At 43.8% G+C, this 18,123-nt stretch overlaps 1 protein-coding gene across 3 annotated transcripts in view; it reads right to left on the minus strand.

Annotated features, from left to right (window-relative positions):
* Pde8a (phosphodiesterase 8A) overlaps positions 1–18,123 on the minus strand; it is a 134,720-nt gene that overhangs the window by 62,140 nt on the left and 54,457 nt on the right. Inside the window, exon 1 of one of the 3 annotated variants that reach the window (XM_052714261.1) lies at positions 5,956–6,034. The exons of the other annotated variants lie outside the window; for them this stretch is intronic. The gene's annotated coding sequence lies outside the window, so the exon portion shown is untranslated. Of the gene's footprint in view, positions 1–5,955; positions 6,035–18,123 lie in introns of those variants that run through there. 3 annotated transcript variants of the gene reach the window in all.

Here is an 18,123-nt window from a genome sequence, read left to right on the forward strand (position 1 = left end):
GCCAAGGCAACACAGTGAGACTATGTCTCAAAACAAAACAAAGCAAAAACACAGTAATGATGACGACAATGAGGAGGAGGAGGAGGAAGAGGAAGAGAAAAGAGAGAAAGAAAGCATGACAGAGGCAGAACCAGCTGGGACCTCAGGCCTTCACACATGCATGCACACATAAACACCAAGCACATATGCCACGTACACACCAAAACTTTTTAATTGAATGGAAGCACATCTCTTGTTTATGGAGTAGAAGACTCACTAAGATATCAATGCAACCTAAAGCAATCTACACATTCATTGGGTCCTTATAAAATTCCAATGCTTTCCTTTTTTTGTGCTTTTTGGCAGAAACAGAAATGTACATTCTAGAACTCATATGGAAACTCAGGGGATCTCTAATAGCCAAAACAATCTTGAAAAGGAATGCCCTGCAAGACTCCTATTTCTTTTCTTTTTCTTTTTCCAGAGCTGAGGACCGAATCCAGGGCCTTGCGCTTGCTAGGCAAGCGCTCTACCACTGAACTAAATCCCCAACCCTAAGACTCCAATTTCTTAATTTCAACTTACACAAGACTACAGCAATCAAAGCAATGCGCTGCTGGTACAGACAGAGACCAAAATGGACAGAGAGGCTAGAGCGCGATTCTTGCATATATCCTCAAATAATTTTTTTTCCCCGAGACAGGGTTTCTCTGTGTAGTTTTGGTGCCTGTCCTGGATCTCCCTCTGTAGACCTGACTGGCCTCGAACTTACAGAGATCCGCCTGTCTCTGCTTCCCGAGTGCTGGGATTAAAGGCGTGCACCACCACTGCCTGGCTATCCTCAAATAATTTTTAACAAAGATGCCAAGATGACTGAATGAGGACAACGACAGTCCTTTCAATAAATGAGGAGGGGAAAACTAGACACTCAGACATAAATAATGAAGTTGGATGCTTATCTAGTGCCATAGTCAAAGACTGACAAAATGAAGGGAGGGCCTATGTGTAAGATACAAAATATAAAACTCATAGAAGAAAACAGAATGAAAGCACTCAATGCTGGATTTAGCAATAATTCCTTAAATATGACACTAATGGCCCAGGCAGCAAAAAAATTCATAGAAATACTGTACATCAAAAGACAGTATTAACAGAGTAAAAAGGCAAATAACATATAGAGAGAAAATGTTTATAGATCATGTATTTGATAAGAAATTGAGACCCAGAGCATACGGAACACAACAATTCAACAGACAACCTGATTAAAATGCCCTCTTCTGACCTAAGCAGGCATCAAGCATGTACACACATAAAGTAAAATGAATAAATTTAATAAAAATTTTCTTTATAAAAGGGCAAAGGACTTGTATAGACATTTCTCAAAGAAGATATACAAATAAGAAACACATGTAAAGATGTTCAATATTAACAATCATTTTTAAAATGTAATTTTTTTTGGTTTATTTTTATTTTTTGAGACGGTTTCTCTGTGTAGCCCTGGCTATCCTGGAACTTGCTCTGTACACCAGGCTAGCCTCAAATTCATAGAGTTCTGCCTGCCTCTGTCTTCCAGAGAGCTGGGATTAAAGGTGTGCACCACCACCACCGCCTGGCTAAGATGTAAATTTTTAAAAGAGAGATGGCTTTGTGGTTAAGAGCACTTATTGCTCCTCCAGAAGACCCAGGTTTGGTACCCAGAATCTACATGGTGGCTCACAACCATCTGTAACTCCAGTTCGAGGGAATCCAGCACCCTCTTTGGTCCTCTGCAGGAACCAGGCATACATGTGGTACACATCTATATGTGAAAACACTCATATACATAACATAAAGATAAATCTTAAAATTGACTTAAAGTAAAAGATATAAATTAAAAGTACAAGGTATCACCTCGCTCCTATTAATATGGCTACTATTTTTTAAAGCAAAAAATAAGTGTCCATGAGGGTGGAGAGAGTATGGGAAACTTGAGCACTGTTGGCAGAAATATAAAATGGCACAGCTACAGTGGAAAAGCGTATGGCAATTCCACAAAAATTAAAAATAGGATTATCATGTGATCCATCAATTCCACTTCTGGTTTTATGCTCAAAAGAATTGAAAGCAGTAATTCAAACAGATGTCTGTACACTGTTCATAGCAGAATCATTCAGAATAGCTGAAACATAGAAGCAACCTAAATATCCATCAGTTGAATGGATAAGCAAACAGAGCACATAAATACAACAGAATGTTCAAACACAGCAAGGACAGGAATCCTGACATATATGCTATAACACGGAAGAACATTGTGGATATTATGGGAAGTGAAACATGAGCCATGAGAGCATCATTCTTCAAGGTTACACTTATGTAACCTTTAAATCTTTGAAAAAGTTGGTAAGATAACTTTTAGGAAAGACAGCTTAACTTTATAACCTCAATTTATAAAAACAACCCAACTACTAGATTAGTTTTGAAAAATAGAAGAAACTATATGTTCTTCCCTTAAAAAATTTAAGACCAAACTTCAGACACTGTAAAGTTTTAGTAATACCATTTTTAAAGGTTCATATTTCAGCAAGTGGTCAAATAGACCACTCAACGCTTTATTTACTTAGCTAGACAGCATTTAGCCGTACATCCTGTCTACAGGGAATATCCGGGTCTTAGGAGCTCTATGAACAGAGTATCTATCTGTCCAGCTGGACAGTCAACCACCTACCACTACACCCACCCCACCCCCACCCCCCTGCAGAAACATAATCACCACCAGGAAATTTGACGCTGCTATCGTTCAGTGAACGGACGTAAGCAACAGGTCCTAGGAGTGAACAGCTTCCCTCTGCTCTAGGTAAGGGGAGGGGCCACTGGGATTCCTGCATCCATCCTTGTCTCATGCTTCATAAACAAAATCAAACTGACCTAGTACTTCAGGCCACAGCCCCTTTAATTTAGTTTTTACATTATTATTTATAATAAAATAGTCATTTTCAAATCAATTTTAATAACGTAGCTTTCATTTATCTCTCAGCTTCAAATGCAGCCAACATTTTTAGATTGTTTTTAAATAACAGAGAAACAACAGTATGCTCAAGAGTTGTGTCCTGCCAGGCGGTGGTGGCACACACCTTTAATCCCAGCACTTGGGAAGCAGAGGCAGGCGGATCTCTGAGTTTGAGGCCAGCCTGGGCTACAGAGAAACCCTGTTTCACAAAACAAAAACAAAAATCAACCAACCAACCAAACAACAACAACAAAATACAACAGCAATAAAATAGAGCTGTGTTCTAATTTTTGCTTCAGTACTTTAGTAAAAACTATGACCAAAACCAACTTTCTTACAATTTCAGTTCATCATGAAGGGAAGTCAGGGCAGGAACTCAAGGCAGGAACTAAAGCAGAGACTGGGGGAGGGGTGCTGCCTACTGACTTGCTCTCTATGGCTAGCTCAGCTTGCTTTCTTAGACAACCAGGACCTCCTACCCAGGGGTGGACTGAAAGAAAGGAACAAATCTACAAATTTGTACTTTGACCTCCACATGGATGATGTGGCACATAAACAAATACACATAATTAAATTTTAAGAATATGTGGTGTCACATGTCTTTAACCTCAGCACTTAGGAAGCAGCAGGCAGATAGATCCCTGCGTGTTCCAGGATAGCCAAGGCTACATAATGAGACTGTTTCCAAATAAATGAATGAATGAATGAATGAAGATTGTAACATTGGAGTGTCAGAAAATAAAGATGTATATTTGCATCATAGCAACAAAATATTTTGACAAATATGACTGATTAGAAATGACAAAAATTATTACTAGTTCTGACTAATCATATCGAATGTTTTTTGATTATCTGATTGACTGAATATTGGTTACATGTAGCACTAAAGGGCAAAATTAGTCTGTTATGAGTTGAGGACCTGAGGTAGGAAAAGAAAGCTATTAGCTAGAGGTGAATGCATACACCTGTAATCCCAACACTTGGGAGGTTTCCAGAGGATTGCCCAAAGTCTGAGGCCAGGCTGAGCTACACTTCAAGATCCTGGAGATGGCAGGGAGAGGGAGGAAAGAGGACATTATAGCCAGTCTATCTGAAATCATACTCCTGCAATTTTCCCTCCATCCCTTGTCTACTATTATTTTTCCTTCTTAGCTCTCAATCACCATTGGGGAAACGTGTATTTACTATGCTTGGAACATAGCCAAAGACAACCCTGAGCTTCTGATTCTGCTTCAACATCTCAAGTGCTCGGATTACCAGTGTTGGAGACAGAACTGTTAGGTAAGACAACCCATGCCCCAAATTCTTACTCTGTAGTTAAATTCATTAACTCCATTTAGCAATGAAGAACTGAGGCTCAGAACAGAACAATCAAGTAACTGAGGAGCAGCAATTGTAGGAACAAAACCTAATTCTGTCAGCATTTAATTTCTGTAGCTCTTTTGTGTCCTATCGGGCAAAACCTAAATCACCTGTTCTAACTATATCCAGATGAAATCGGGTCAAGAAACCGGCAACCAGTCCTTACCCATTTGACAAATCTTAACTGAGTATCCATGTTGTCCCAAGTGGTTTTCCTAGGCTCTGGAGGTAAACAAAGAACATGGCGGATAACACTTCTACTTAAGAGGGAGAACTGGACTGAGGAACTCAGCTGCTAGTTTGAATGAGAGGCTGAGGGAGGCCTCTCTTGGGAGAGCAACATGGGAGTGAGACCTGAACGGCAAAGGGCCAGCCAGCAACGAGTACCAGGGACAGGACTCATGGGAACCAGTTGGGGCACTAGAAGAAAACAGGGGAAGGGGTCATGAGATGAGGTCATGGGTAAGCAGGGGCCATTATCATACAGAGCTTTGTAAGCCAAGAAATTTGGATATTATTCTGAATTTCATGAAAGGCTACAGGATGTTATATAAAGCAGTGATACAGTCAAATCTATTTATTAGAATTTTTTCTTACAGTATATTTTGATCATATTCTTTGCCCTTTCCTGGTATAGTCTGACAAACAGAATAAAATAAAAGCCCTTTTGATTGTCTGTGGAGAACAGGCCGTGGGGAGGTAAGAATAGAGAGGAGAAAGGAAGAATGTGCATTATTCTCAGAGAGAGGGAGTGGAGGCCTGCCTAACAGCTGCCATGGGGATGAGCACATGGGGTTGAGGTAGGTTTTGGAGACTTGATGATGAACGCACATGTCTGAAACCACTGGTTCTTAGACTAAAGTCTAAGTTTGGTCAATGAAGTGTGGAGACCTGAGGCTCTGCTAAGACTCCAGATGAGCTTCCTTGGTCCTTGCCAGATCCACCCACAAGATGGCACAAGAACGACCCTGAAGCAAAGCTCCTAAGAGGCTTTCCCAGGACCTTCTCCCACACTTGACAGCCATACCCATTACCCTAATTCCTTTTTTCCCTCCATTTACCTGTTGTTACTTTCCTTTCAATCAATTTAAATAGCAAATATTCACTGCAAGCCTTTTATGTCACCCCATTTGAATACCTAAAGAACTTCATGCTAGAGTGAAGCCATTTAGGGCTTTCCCCAAAAAACACAGTGTTGGGAAAACACTAGGATCTGTATTAAATGAGTTATTTCTGGTACTGAACACAGGGCCTGATAATGAGTAACCAAATATCTACAATAAAGACTTTCTAAGGAATTTTGGCTATGCACTATAATTAATTCTATATGCACACATATTATAAGGCATTAAAAAAACCTGTCTTTTCCTAGAGAGATAGTTCCTTTATAGCACTAAGGCCATAACTTCTAATAAAAGTCATTAAGTTTCATAATGTGAAATACTATACAAAATGGAATCTCGTTCTTAGATAGATGTTAATGCATTTGTTATAAGGGACAACTAAAGGCTTTCCAGAAATAAAATTAGCTTTGAGAATAAATTTTTCTAGTAAGAATTAACCTATAAAAAAAAAATGGGAACAGGGCTGGAGAGATCATAACTGGAACGGCAGTTAAGATCACTTACTGATTTGCAACGGATGGTCTGGATATTGAAAAAGCACACTCCCAATCATCAGTTAACAAATCAGCACCAGATGTGATGGTGCAAACTTATAATCCCAGAATTTGTGAACCTGTGGCAGGAGAATAAATGGTGATAAATTGTTTGTAATCTAGGAAATAAAGCTTGCCTGAAGATCAGAGGACAGAGCCAGCCACAGAGTTAGCCATAGAAGTCAGGCAGTGGTGGCATGCACCTTTAATCCTAGCACTCGGGAGGCAAAGGCAGAGATCCATCTGGATTTCCATGAGTTCAAGGCCACACTGGGCTACACGAGATTAATCCAGTCTAAAAGAGAAACAGAGCCAGGCAGTGGTGGTGCACACGTTTAGTCCCAGCACTTGGGATCACACACCTTTCATCCCAGCACTAGGAAGGTTGAGACCGGAAGTGATATGGCTGGGCAGAGAAAGGTATATAAGGTGGGAGGAGACAGGAACTCTCTCTCTTTCAGGCTGAGGAGTTGGTAAGAGGTGGTGGCTGTGGCTTGCTCTGCTTCTCTAATCTTTCAGCTTTCACCCTGATATCTGGTTCCAGGTTTTTATTAAGACCAATTAGGATTCATGCAACAAATAACTGATTTCAAGGTGAATCTGAGATACACAGTGTTTTAAGGATCTTGTCTCAGAACAACAGAAAGAACGATAACAGTGAAAACAAAATAAAAACAACAAGCATCCTTTCTGTCTCTGGAATGAATCTGTTTCAGGCATATTTACACTTGCCAGTCATGTATAAGAAACACACTGAGCCGGTTGTGGTGGTGCATGCTGGTAGGATTTGCTGAAGGAGGCGGAGGCAGGAGGATCACGAGTTCGAGGCCAGCCTGGGAAGAAGAAAAAAAGAAAGAAAGAAAGAAACACACTGCAGACAGCAGAAAGCCTTGTTCACAGGGCTCTCCAGTGGTGTCTGCCTACCTGACCACTCCCAGCATCCTGGCTGCAAAGGAAACCCTGGGTTTTTCTAGGCTCGCTATTAAGCCTCAATGAGAGTCGAAGCAGATTACCCTGATGATGACAGTCCACACAACAGGGTCCTCTCTACTCACCCCAGCAGCTTTCATAACCAGTACCCTACCACCGGATCAACTGTATTACTTTTAGGCAACCACTTCTTTACTCAGCTGCTCAGTGTTTGAAGATGAAGTGAACCAGCAGACACACAGCCCACTCTCTGATCAACAGCACACGGTGCTCTTTCACGTGCAGCCACTATTAGTGGAGGGGGATACAAACAGCCCCACTTTGGCTCTAGAAGGGTAAAGAAATCCTTGAGCCGTGGAGGTATCTTAGTGTAGCTAGAGTTTTCCTGCCTGGCCCACAGTCAGGACAAATCTCTCTCACCTGCCAGTCCCACAGCCGTCAGACCCGACCAAGTAAACACAGAGACTTGTATTGGTTTCAAACTGTATGGCCATGGCAGGCTTCTTGCTAACTGTTCTTTCAGCTTAAATTAATCCATTTTTATAAATCTATACCTTGCCACATGGCTCGTGGCTTACCGGCATCTTCACATGCTGTTTCTCATCGTGGCAGCTGGCAGTGTCTCTCTGACTCAGCCTTCCACTTCCCAGCTTTATTCTCCTCCTTGTCCCGCCTACACTTCCTGTCTAGCCAATGGCCAATCAGTATTTTATTTATTGACTAATCAGCAACACATTTGCCATACAGAACATCCCACAGCACTTCCCCCATTTTTTTTTTCAAAAAGGAAGGTTTTAACCTTAACAAAGTAAAATTACATATAATTTGGGAATTTGGGCGTAGCTTCTCTTACTACTTCCTGCTGGAGGGGGGCGCTGTATCTTATGGGGATACAAAGAAAATTTTAGAATTATGGAATAGTCCATGAGGGTGTATTGTCTGAGCCAGTTGCCTTCAAATCGTTCTGGATGTTGGATCATCTGGGCCATGGTGTCATCGGAGACCTTTCAGGGGGTCTTGGCTGGTCAAACCTGATGTATCTTAATCTGGAACAAATCCATAGCCTCTGGCTTTCTGTGGGAACAAAAGCAGAGTATCCTTTCCAAAGCAACATATCCTTATATTCAAATTTTGAAGTTAAGGTACCTTTAAAATATACATTTTGGCATAACTCAACAGCTTTTACAATCAAATGTTTTTCTGCAGTTAAAAGTCCCAAAGACAACATAATGCAGATTCTCTGTGTAATATCCATTTTTACGTGGCTTATTTTTTATACTACCTTTACTGTCTCTTTAAATACTTTATTTTTTAAAACTATGTATTTGTTTCTATAACTCTATATATCATCTTTTTTGTCTCTTTCAAGCCTACGTATCTTTTACACACATTGTAAACTATTACATCTGAATCTGTCTTATTGTGAATCTATTGCTTTAAGCTGCAGCAGCTGTGGCTGCTGGCTCCGCCCACCTCAGCTTCCCAACATGGCGTGGTACTTTACCACCAGCTCTGGGAGCTATTGTGGGTCTATGCTTTAATCCAAGCAGCGTGTAGCCCAGAAACCTCTTTTTTTTTCGTTTTGTACTAGAAAAGGCTAAATCCACAACACAGCTTAATGTGCCACTTGCAGAGGTCTTATTCCCGCCATACTGCAGGTCGAGCGCGCACACTAGGAACCCACCAGTAGCTCAAACTGGCAGCTGCCGCTCATTTGAGAGAGACGATTAGGAAGCTGTTTTTAGCTCCGTTTTAGAATCTTTTTTTTCTCAGGTTTTAGGTGGAAACTCTTGCCCCACGTTGGGCGCCATTTGTAGCTAGAGTTTTCCTGCCTGGCCCACAGTCAGGACAAATCTCTCTCACCTGCCAGTCCCACAGCCGTCAGACCCGACCAAGTAAACACAGAGACTTGTATTGGTTTCAAACTGTATGGCCATGGCAGGCTTCTTGCTAACTGTTCTTTCAGCTTAAATTAATCCATTTTTATAAATCTATACCTTGCCACATGGCTCGTGGCTTACCGGCATCTTCACATGCTGTTTCTCATCGTGGCGGCTGGCAGTGTCTCTCTGACTCAGCCTTCCACTTCCCAGCTTTATTCTCCTCCTTGTCCCGCCTACACTTCCTGTCTAGCCAATGGCCAATCAGTATTTTATTTATTGACTAGTCAGCAACACATTTGCCATACAGAACATCCCACAGCATCTTAGCTTCATTTTGTTGGTTTTTCCCTTGTTGCTATAGTAAAATACCACGACAAAAGCAGTTTAATGGGAAGAAGCCTATTCTGCTCACAGTTCAAAGTGACAGTCCAGCATGGTGGGGTGGCCAAAGTGGCAGGGGCTTAAAACATGGTTACGCCATGTCTCAGGGTTTCTACTGCTGGGATCAACACCATGACCAAAAGCAACCTGAGGAAAAAAGGGCTTATTTTACCATACGATCCTCAGGTTACACTCCATCACTGAGGAAAGTCAGGTCAGGAGCTCAATGCAGGAACCTGGAGGCAGGAACTGAAGCAGAAGCCACTGAGAAACCCTGCTTACTGGTTTGCACCTCATGGCTTGCTCAGCTTGCTCTTATAAACCTCAGAACCACCCACCCAGGGACCGTACTCCCCATAGAGGGCCGGGCCTGCCACATCAATCACCAATCAAGAAAATGCCTTATGGAGCTATTTTCTCAGTTGAGGTTCCCTTTTCTCAGATGACCCTGGCCTGTGTCAGGCTGCCAAGCAAAGCAGGGTGCAACACATCCACATCTGGAAGGCCCAGCCTGTGTCAGGCTGCCAAGCAAAGCTGGGTGCAACACATCCACATCTGGAAGCAGATGAGAATGTGCTGCTGCTCAACTGCCTTTCTCCATTCGTGCAGTCCAGGGTCCGAGCCAGGGAATGATGCTCCCGTCCCAGTTAATCTATCAGGTTGTTCTAGATCCTAAGATGACAGCTGAAGCTAGCTGCTACAAGATAAACTTTCCATCACTCCACCTTCTGGGAAAAGTGCAGGGCCTACAAAATCGTCCAGGGGGTGAAAGTGCTTGCCAGATCTGTCCACCTGAGCTCAATCCCCAGTACCTATATGATGGAAGGAGAGAACAGACACCTAATGTCATCTGAGCTCCACACATGTACCACGGCATGTGCACACCCATCTACCCACCCACCTACACACACAACTAAATGCATGTAATAAAAAAAAAATTAAGTCAGTTTTCATATTGAATGCTATTTGAAAGTGTGTTACAAATGCTCAGTCCCATCCTTCCTGTTAACTGAGCTGCAAACTCCTGGCCGAGGCTCTGCTGTACCTATCCCTTAGTCTGCTTTTAGGAGAGCCACACAAACATTCTCAGCAATTGGCCTACACTGCTTTGTTGTTTGTTTGTTTTGTTTTGCTTTGTTTGTTTTTCAAGACAGGGTTTCTCTGTGTAGCTTTGCGCCTTTCCTGGATCTCACTCTGTAGCCCAGGATGGCCTCAAACTCACAGAGATCCACCTGCCTCTGCCTCCCGAGTGCTGGGACTAAAGGCGTGCACCACCACCGCCTAGTGGGCCTACACTGCTTTTAAAAACCAACATCGGTTTCTTTAGAGCATATTTTTATACTATTTCTACTATTATTTTGTCTAGTTCTAAATTTCAATTTGTTACAGAAATATCAAGGAAGGAACCATTTTCTTACATTAGGCTGGAACTTTGGGTTTCAGAGGGAAAACTACAGCAAAGAGAGGGGACATGTACAAAAACCAATCGACATCAGCAGGGCTCCTGAGAAGTCCTGGAACAATGAAAACCTTATGGTCACAGGCAGGGGTGCGAATAGGTGTAGATGTGAGGCCCCAGCCTTGCAGTACCACTATCTGAGCCTCCTCCACTGCGAAGAGCAGCACAGCCTGGGTCCGTGAGTAAGGAACCTAAAACTCTCCTTAAGGAAGGTATCTCTTCCCAGGGCCACTTCTTCCCTTGGTCAAATATTGTCTAGTGTTTACACATGGGAAAAATGAATATTTATATTCTCTAAAACTCAAATAGACTTACTAGAAGATCACAGGAGTCATAACTATATGAAGAATCTAAAAAGCACAGACTGTCAAAAGAGATGAGCATCTCATATGGTGCTGTGCCCAGAGCCATCCTCCACGGGGCACTGCCCACCTCTGGGCAGGTCCTGAGAGAGCAGGCAAACTTCCCTCAGTGTATGCAAAGAAACCACTTGTTAAGAGCCACGCTGTGAATAGGAAATGTTTTAAGCACTCTACATTCTAACATGCTATTTGCACACAGGGCTATTCTGCTGTAGGAAACAGGGTAAAGATTTTGAGATAACTTACAATGAATTGTTTTTCCCTTAAAAAGATATTAAATGGCACAGGGCCTGGTGGCGCACGCCTTTAATCCCAGCACTTGGGAGGCAGAGCCAGGTGGATCTCTGTGAGTTCGAGGCCAGCCTGGTCTACTGAGAAAGTTCCAGGACAGGCTCCAAAGCTACACAGAGAAATTCTGTCTCAAAAAACCATAATTAAAAAAAAAAGATATTAAATGGCTCCTGACTGAAATTTTCAATGAGAAATATTTAAGAACCAATTACTAAAGATAAGCCACAACAATGATCAAAAACACTAATGACAGTCAATGTTGGAGAGGATGTGGAGCAAAGGGAACACTCCTCTACTGTTGGCGGGAGTGCAAACTTGTACAACCACTGTGGAAATCAGTATGGCGGTTTCTCAGAAAATTGAGAATTGATCTACCTCAAGAACCAGCCATATCACTCTTGGGCATATACCCAAGGAATGCTCAATCATACCACAAAGAAACATGCTCAACTATGTTCATAGCAGCACTATTTGTAATAGCCAGAACCTGGAAACAACCTAGATGCCCGTCAACCGAAGAATGGATTAAGAAAATGTGGTACATATATACAATGGAGTACTACTCGGCAGAGAAAAACAATGACAGCATGAAATTTGCAGGCAAATGGATGGAACCAGAAAATATCATCCTGAGTGAGGTAACCCAAACCCAGAAGGACAAACACGGTATGTACTTACTCATAAGCGGATTCTAGATATAAAGCAAAGATCAATCAGACTGTAACCCACAGAACCAGGGAGGCTATATGGCAGGGGGGATCCTAGGATGACTGTGGCTTAGAATAACTTTTTGGTTTTACTCAAAAAAAAAATAAACAAAACACAAAACACAAAACAAAACAAAAGATATCAAGAAAAAAAAAAGATAAGCCATAAATGCTTGTACTTGTATTGCCAAACTATGACCAAGAAGTAGTAAGCCTGTGCCAATTCACAAAAGGGAACATGCAAAAATGTTTGTCCAGGGTTATGGGTGGCAGCAACAAGTTGTGGCATTTGAAGTCTAGTTAGCTGGGGGTGGGGGATGGTGTGATATGGTGGATCTCAAAAACAACTGCCATGTGAAAAGAGGAAAAACAATGAGATTAGTAATATAATACCATTTGATAAATTAAGATGATGTAAATATTGGCCTGGGGAAATGGCAAGGTCAGTAAAATGCCGTGCAAGCCTGAGGAACCAAGTCTGAATCCCAGGCACACATACAAAAGATTTGGGTGTGGTGGTGCACATGCCTAGGACTGGGAAGGTGATCCAGGGGATCTGAATTGGCAAACTATGTTCAGTGAAGACCCTACCTCGATCAGGAAGGTGTAGACAAGGATGGCATGGCAGCCCATGTCTTTAATCTCAGCACAGTTTGGCAATACAAGCACAAGCAGCTTTGGCTTATCTTTGGTATTTTGTTCTTAAATATTTTCTTATTGAAAATTTTGGCCAGGAGCCATTTATCATTTTAAGGGAAAAACAATTCATTGCAAGTGGATCTCTGTGAGTTCTAAGCTAACCTGATCTACATAGAAAGTTCAGGCCCGCAGGGCTACACAGTAAGACCCTGTTTAAAAAGGAAAATAAGGAGAAGAGCAGAGGATGAAGGCATCTGTTGTTATTGGCCTCTGTCCTCTTCACGTGTACTCACATGCACACACAAAAATACCTACATACACATACGCCACACACATAAAATACATAAACATTTAACAGATGCTTTAGAAAAACACACAAACTGGGTGTGTGGTGCACACCTTTAATCCCAGTACTCAGGAGGCAGAAGCAGGTGGATTGTTGTGAGTTCAAGGCCAGCCTGGTCTACAGAGTGAGATCCAGGATGAGGGCTACACAGAGAAACCTTGTCTCACCCCCGCAAAAGACCACATGAAAACAGAATAACATACATTAAGCACATTAGAATGGGTGCCCGTGGGAAACAACGGGAATCAAGAGTCATGAACAAGCCAGGCAGGTGGTGGTGGCACATACCTTTGGTTCCAGCTCTTGGGAGACAGAGGCAGGTAGATAGATCTCTGAGTTTGAGGCCAGCCTGGTCTATAGAGCTAGTTTCAGGACAGCTAAGGGCTATACAGAGAAACCCTGTCTCAGAAAACCAAAAACCAAAACAAAAAATCAAAAACAAAACAAGTGGCCTTGATGCAAATACTTTAAAAATCACTTCAGATACGTCTCATTTCTGTGGTAAGACATCCTCTCTTTCAGTCCCTTTCAAATGCGCAGGATAAACGTGTTGCATTAGCTACTACTACCTTGCGTGTATCAGATCACCAGAACCTATTCACTGTCAACTGAAACTCTGCCCAAGTCTCCTCTTTCCTGCCTGCTCCCCACACAGAGGCCAGAATCCATCATTCTACTCTGTGTTTCCGAGTCCAGCTTTTTAGGATTGAAGTGAGATTTTATGGTATTTGTTGTGGCTGGCTTATTTTGCTTAGCACAATGTCTCCTAGGTTCATCTATATCATCACAGACAGCAGGATTTCCTACTTTTTAAAGACTGAATGATATTTTATTGTGTATACAGACCACATTCTTTAAACATTCATTCATTAGTGGGCTCTTCAATGCTTCCACACCTTAGACTACTGTGAATAATTCTGCAGGGAAGGTGGGAATGAAGTTATCTCCTGGAACCACTGATTTCAATATACCCAGAGTGTGGCCACTCTATTTTCTAGTTCCTGAAGATCCTCCATGTGCTTCCAAAGTGTTATACTAATTTGCAATGTCTCCAACAGTGTATATAACCTTTTCCTCCACATCTCCACTAACACTTGTTATGGCTCATCTTTTGGGTAACGGCCAGTCTAATAATAGCTCACTATAGTTGTATTTCCCTGACAATGTGTTAAGGTTTGTTTTTATTTATTTTGATTTATTTATTTTTGAAGCAGGTTCTCTCTGTGTAGCCCTGGATGTCCTAAAACTTACTCTGTAGATCACACTGGCTTCAAACTCACAGATCTGCCTGCTTCTGCCTCCCAAGTGCTGGGACTAAGGGTGTGCACCACCACAACCAGCATTGTTGGTTTTAGCATATCTGCAGCCAGTATCTCTTTCTGAGAAATGTCCGTTCAGGTCTTTTGCCAATCTTCAATTCCCCTGTCATCATCCAACCAGATATATAACGAGGGCCCATACCCTCTCTCTCTCCAAAGCCGTAGGGGACTTAAGCCCCTTATTTCTGATCTCTGAAGAAAAAAAATCTTCTGCATTCCACCTCCTCTCCCTTTAACACTCCTATACTGGCAGTAAAAAACCCAGTGGAGCCTACCACGTGGTTCAGGACCTCCGACTCCTTAACTCAGCAGCAGTTCCCCTTCCCCCGCAGTGCCCAATCCCTACACTCTCCTCTCCACTATCGCCCCAGCAACCCCTAGAGTCTAGCTGTCAGAGCTGTCCTAGCAGCTCAAGGTATCTGTCGCCTGACTCCCCGACAGTCAGGATACCCTTCCCCTAGAGTGGGAACACACTTGCTTACAAGTTCCTTTTCTGATTTATGATTTGCAAATGTTTCTTCCATTCTTCAGGTTGTGTCTTCACTCTTCTTTGCTACACAGAATACTTCATTTGATGCAAAACAAGTGGGTTTTTCAACAACTTCTAAGTTTTACCAAATTTATAAGAATGTCTGTAGGCCATGGTGGACTGGGTGGGGCCAAGAGGCCCACAAGCAGGCCCACCCGGGCTTCGGGGAGAGAAACATGGGCCCACCAGCGCCACAACCAGGCCCACCCGGGCTTCGAGGAGAAACATGGGCCCGCCAGCACCACAAGGTGCCGGGCAGATGGGGCACTGTTATGGTGAACAAATGTGTGGTGTGTTATGGGAGAGGGAGAGAGGGAGGGAGGGGGGGGGAATGCTTAACTTCCTGTGGACAGAGGCATATCTGAAGAGGAGAAAGTGGTGAGGAGCTGGCTGGAGCAGGTGGTTTATTGCCACTCAGTGACATGGTGATGTCTAGGTCCATGGCCCTGATGCAGCCATGGTCTGTGTTGATGACTGAGGTCCTTAACACCACCAAAGGCAGAGAGGACAGGGACATACAGAGTTGCCCGGCCCCCTCCCCCCACAGGCTGCAACCCTAGGAAGAACCAGTCCTGCCCCTCACTGGCTGAAGCACGCAGGAGAGGGTCCTACACCTCACCTGGGCAGTACAGTAGAGCTGACCCTGTTCACAGCGGCCTGGGCGAGCTGGCCCTAGGGGTGTGAGAATGGAAGAGCAGGTCGCACCCCCCTCCACTGCCATGTGGTGGCATGAGTGAGGGAAAGATGCTCTCCTCCCTTCACCCCTGGACACCTGCAGTAGATGGGGGACCTGACCCAACCCCTCACCAGCTGTAGCACTCAGGAGAATGGGCCCTGTGCCTCTCCTGGGCAGCACAATAGTGTTGACCCTATAGACAGGGATGTGGGTGAGCCAGCCCTGAGGGCATGAGAAGGCATACCCGGTACCCCGCCTCCCTCATCCATAGTGTGGTGATAGGGGTGAGGAAAGATGTCCTTCCCCTGCCTCTACCACCTCCAGCTGGCAAGGGAGCTGACCCCTTTACCAGCTGCAACACTCAGGAAGTCAGGCCCTGCACCCTGTGTGGGCAGCAGAGCAGAGCTGGCCCTGTTGACAGGTCAGCTCCAAAGTTGTCAGCAAGGGAGAGCTGTCCCCAGCACTCATCTGTCATGTGGTGGCATGGGCAGAGGAGAGACTCCCTCCATGCCCCCATCCCTCTCACCCTCACCCCCCACAAACTGGCCCTGAGGTCATAAGAGTTGGTGAGCTGCCCCTGGCCCTCATCAGCTGCAGCACTTGGGAGAGTGGCCCCTGCACCTCGACCAGGCAACACAACAGAGCTGGCCCTGATGGCCCAGGTGTGGGAGAGCTGACCCTGAGGGTGTGAAGGCAGGAGAGCTGGCCCCGCCCCTTGTCATGGCTGCAGGGGTGAACCAGCCAGGACAGTGCTCAGAGCTCCCCCTATGGTGAAGATAGGGGAGGGCTGGCGGGCTGACCAGCCCTGCATCTACCCAGGCCCAGAACCAGGCTTAAGTGTTGGCCCACCCAACATCCACCCTATCTGTGATCTGCTGCAGCCTTGGGAGGGAGGGGGATGGTCCTGCAGACCCAGGGCTACAGGATCTCCATGACCCAGGGCAGCAACAGGATGTCCAGAAGAGTCCCAGTGAGGGCCCCATGTCAATAGTGTAGCAGAGACCAGCAGCCTTGAATTAAACCAATGATTCTTTGCAATGAACATCTGCAGGTAAAGTTGTATGGATAAAGGGGTTTACTGCGTGACTCACTGTGTCACACTGCAGCTTCCATGACGAGATTTTCCCTTTCTTCCTTCATCCCCTTTTTTGTCTTAAATTTTATTTTGTTTTATTTGGGGGGGTTACAGGGGCAGAAGGCGGATGCCAGGGGACAGGAGATGGGTGGGCTCCGATGCATAATGTGAAAGATACAAAGAATAAATAAAAAAAAGGAAGTTCAAAAAATGTCTGTAAGCAGGAAATCTTAGTGGAAATCTTAAATTTCATAAAACATAAGTAAATGTCACTGTCGAAAAAGTCTCTATTTTAAAGAGAGTTCTTAAGAGAAAATGGAAAAAGAATTTGCGTTGACAATTTGTGTATCTACAAGGGGAAATGAGTTACTTATGCAACTACTACACAGTAGAAAGCTTTGTTTCCATAAAGATTATGACACAACTGATTTAGGCCTTAAATTAGAATATTCCGGTTTGAATTGAGAAGTGATCTTTCTGTTTAAATGAATAGTGAGTGTATTCAGTGTGAATGAAAGCTCTGTACATCTGCTGATTCCATTTCCTCTTTACTTCAGTGATAATTAGTAATGATACAGCTACACGAGTTCTAAACAGAAATTTATACCCCAATCTCACAAGTGCCTGAAAATACAGGGAGTGATATATTTCTATAGGATATACAAAAACACTGACCAAAAGGAGCAGACGAGACAGTGACCTCTCTTTTTAGTTCACCTCTGTTACATTTAAGCATTCTCTCAGCATTTGAAAGCAAGACAAGCCATCCCTCTGTTTTCCTCATTGCTGTCACCTGAATTCAACAGAGGACCAGGGAGAACTTAGCAAGTTACTAAGACAAAGCCTAACACATCAGAATGTTATGATTCTAAGTGCAACGTGGTTAGGAGCCTTCATGGACTCCATACTGCCCTCGCAGTACACAGGCCTGGCAAACTCCTGTTTTCTTCTCTTCTCCCCTAATTCCTCCTCAGCCTTCAGGTTGCCCCCACCCCACCCCCAGTGTGAGCCGCTGTTCCTCTGTGTTCTCCAGGTTGATCTTCACTGTAGTGGAATTCTGATCAGATTGCCTCTTTCTCACCAAACTAAGCTTCTGAGTTTGATTTTCTTGCACAAAACCAGAACTCAAAGGACCGTGCTCACTAACTATGTTGAACTGAGGCAGGACAGAAAGCCAAGGGAGGGGGGTGGGCTGGGGGGGGGGAGGCTGGGGGAGGAGGGAGGAGGGAGAAGGGAGGAGGGAGGGATCTGTGATGGTATGTGGAATGAATAAAAAGTTTCTTAATAAAAATAAAAAAAGCCAGGGGAAACTCAGGGGACATGGGAAGAAAAGGAGACTCTCTTGTGGGAGTCTCACTTAAGTTTCTTGCTGGCTGAGAGTCAAAAATTCTAGAACTGATATGGAGGTATTTCAAATAACAATGTTTAAATAGCAGTGAACCATCCTTGGAGTCTAAGCATTCCTGGCCTTGCTCCTTTCCTAGATGCAAACCTGAAATTGTCTGGGAATCCAACAAACGTGTTTTTTGTTTGTTTTTTTGA

The sequence above is a fragment of the Peromyscus californicus genome, unplaced genomic scaffold, assembly GCF_007827085.1.
Source record: "Peromyscus californicus insignis strain IS unplaced genomic scaffold, ASM782708v3 Scaffold_4__1_contigs__length_199733344, whole genome shotgun sequence".
Taxonomy (NCBI): Eukaryota; Metazoa; Chordata; class Mammalia; order Rodentia; family Cricetidae; genus Peromyscus; species Peromyscus californicus.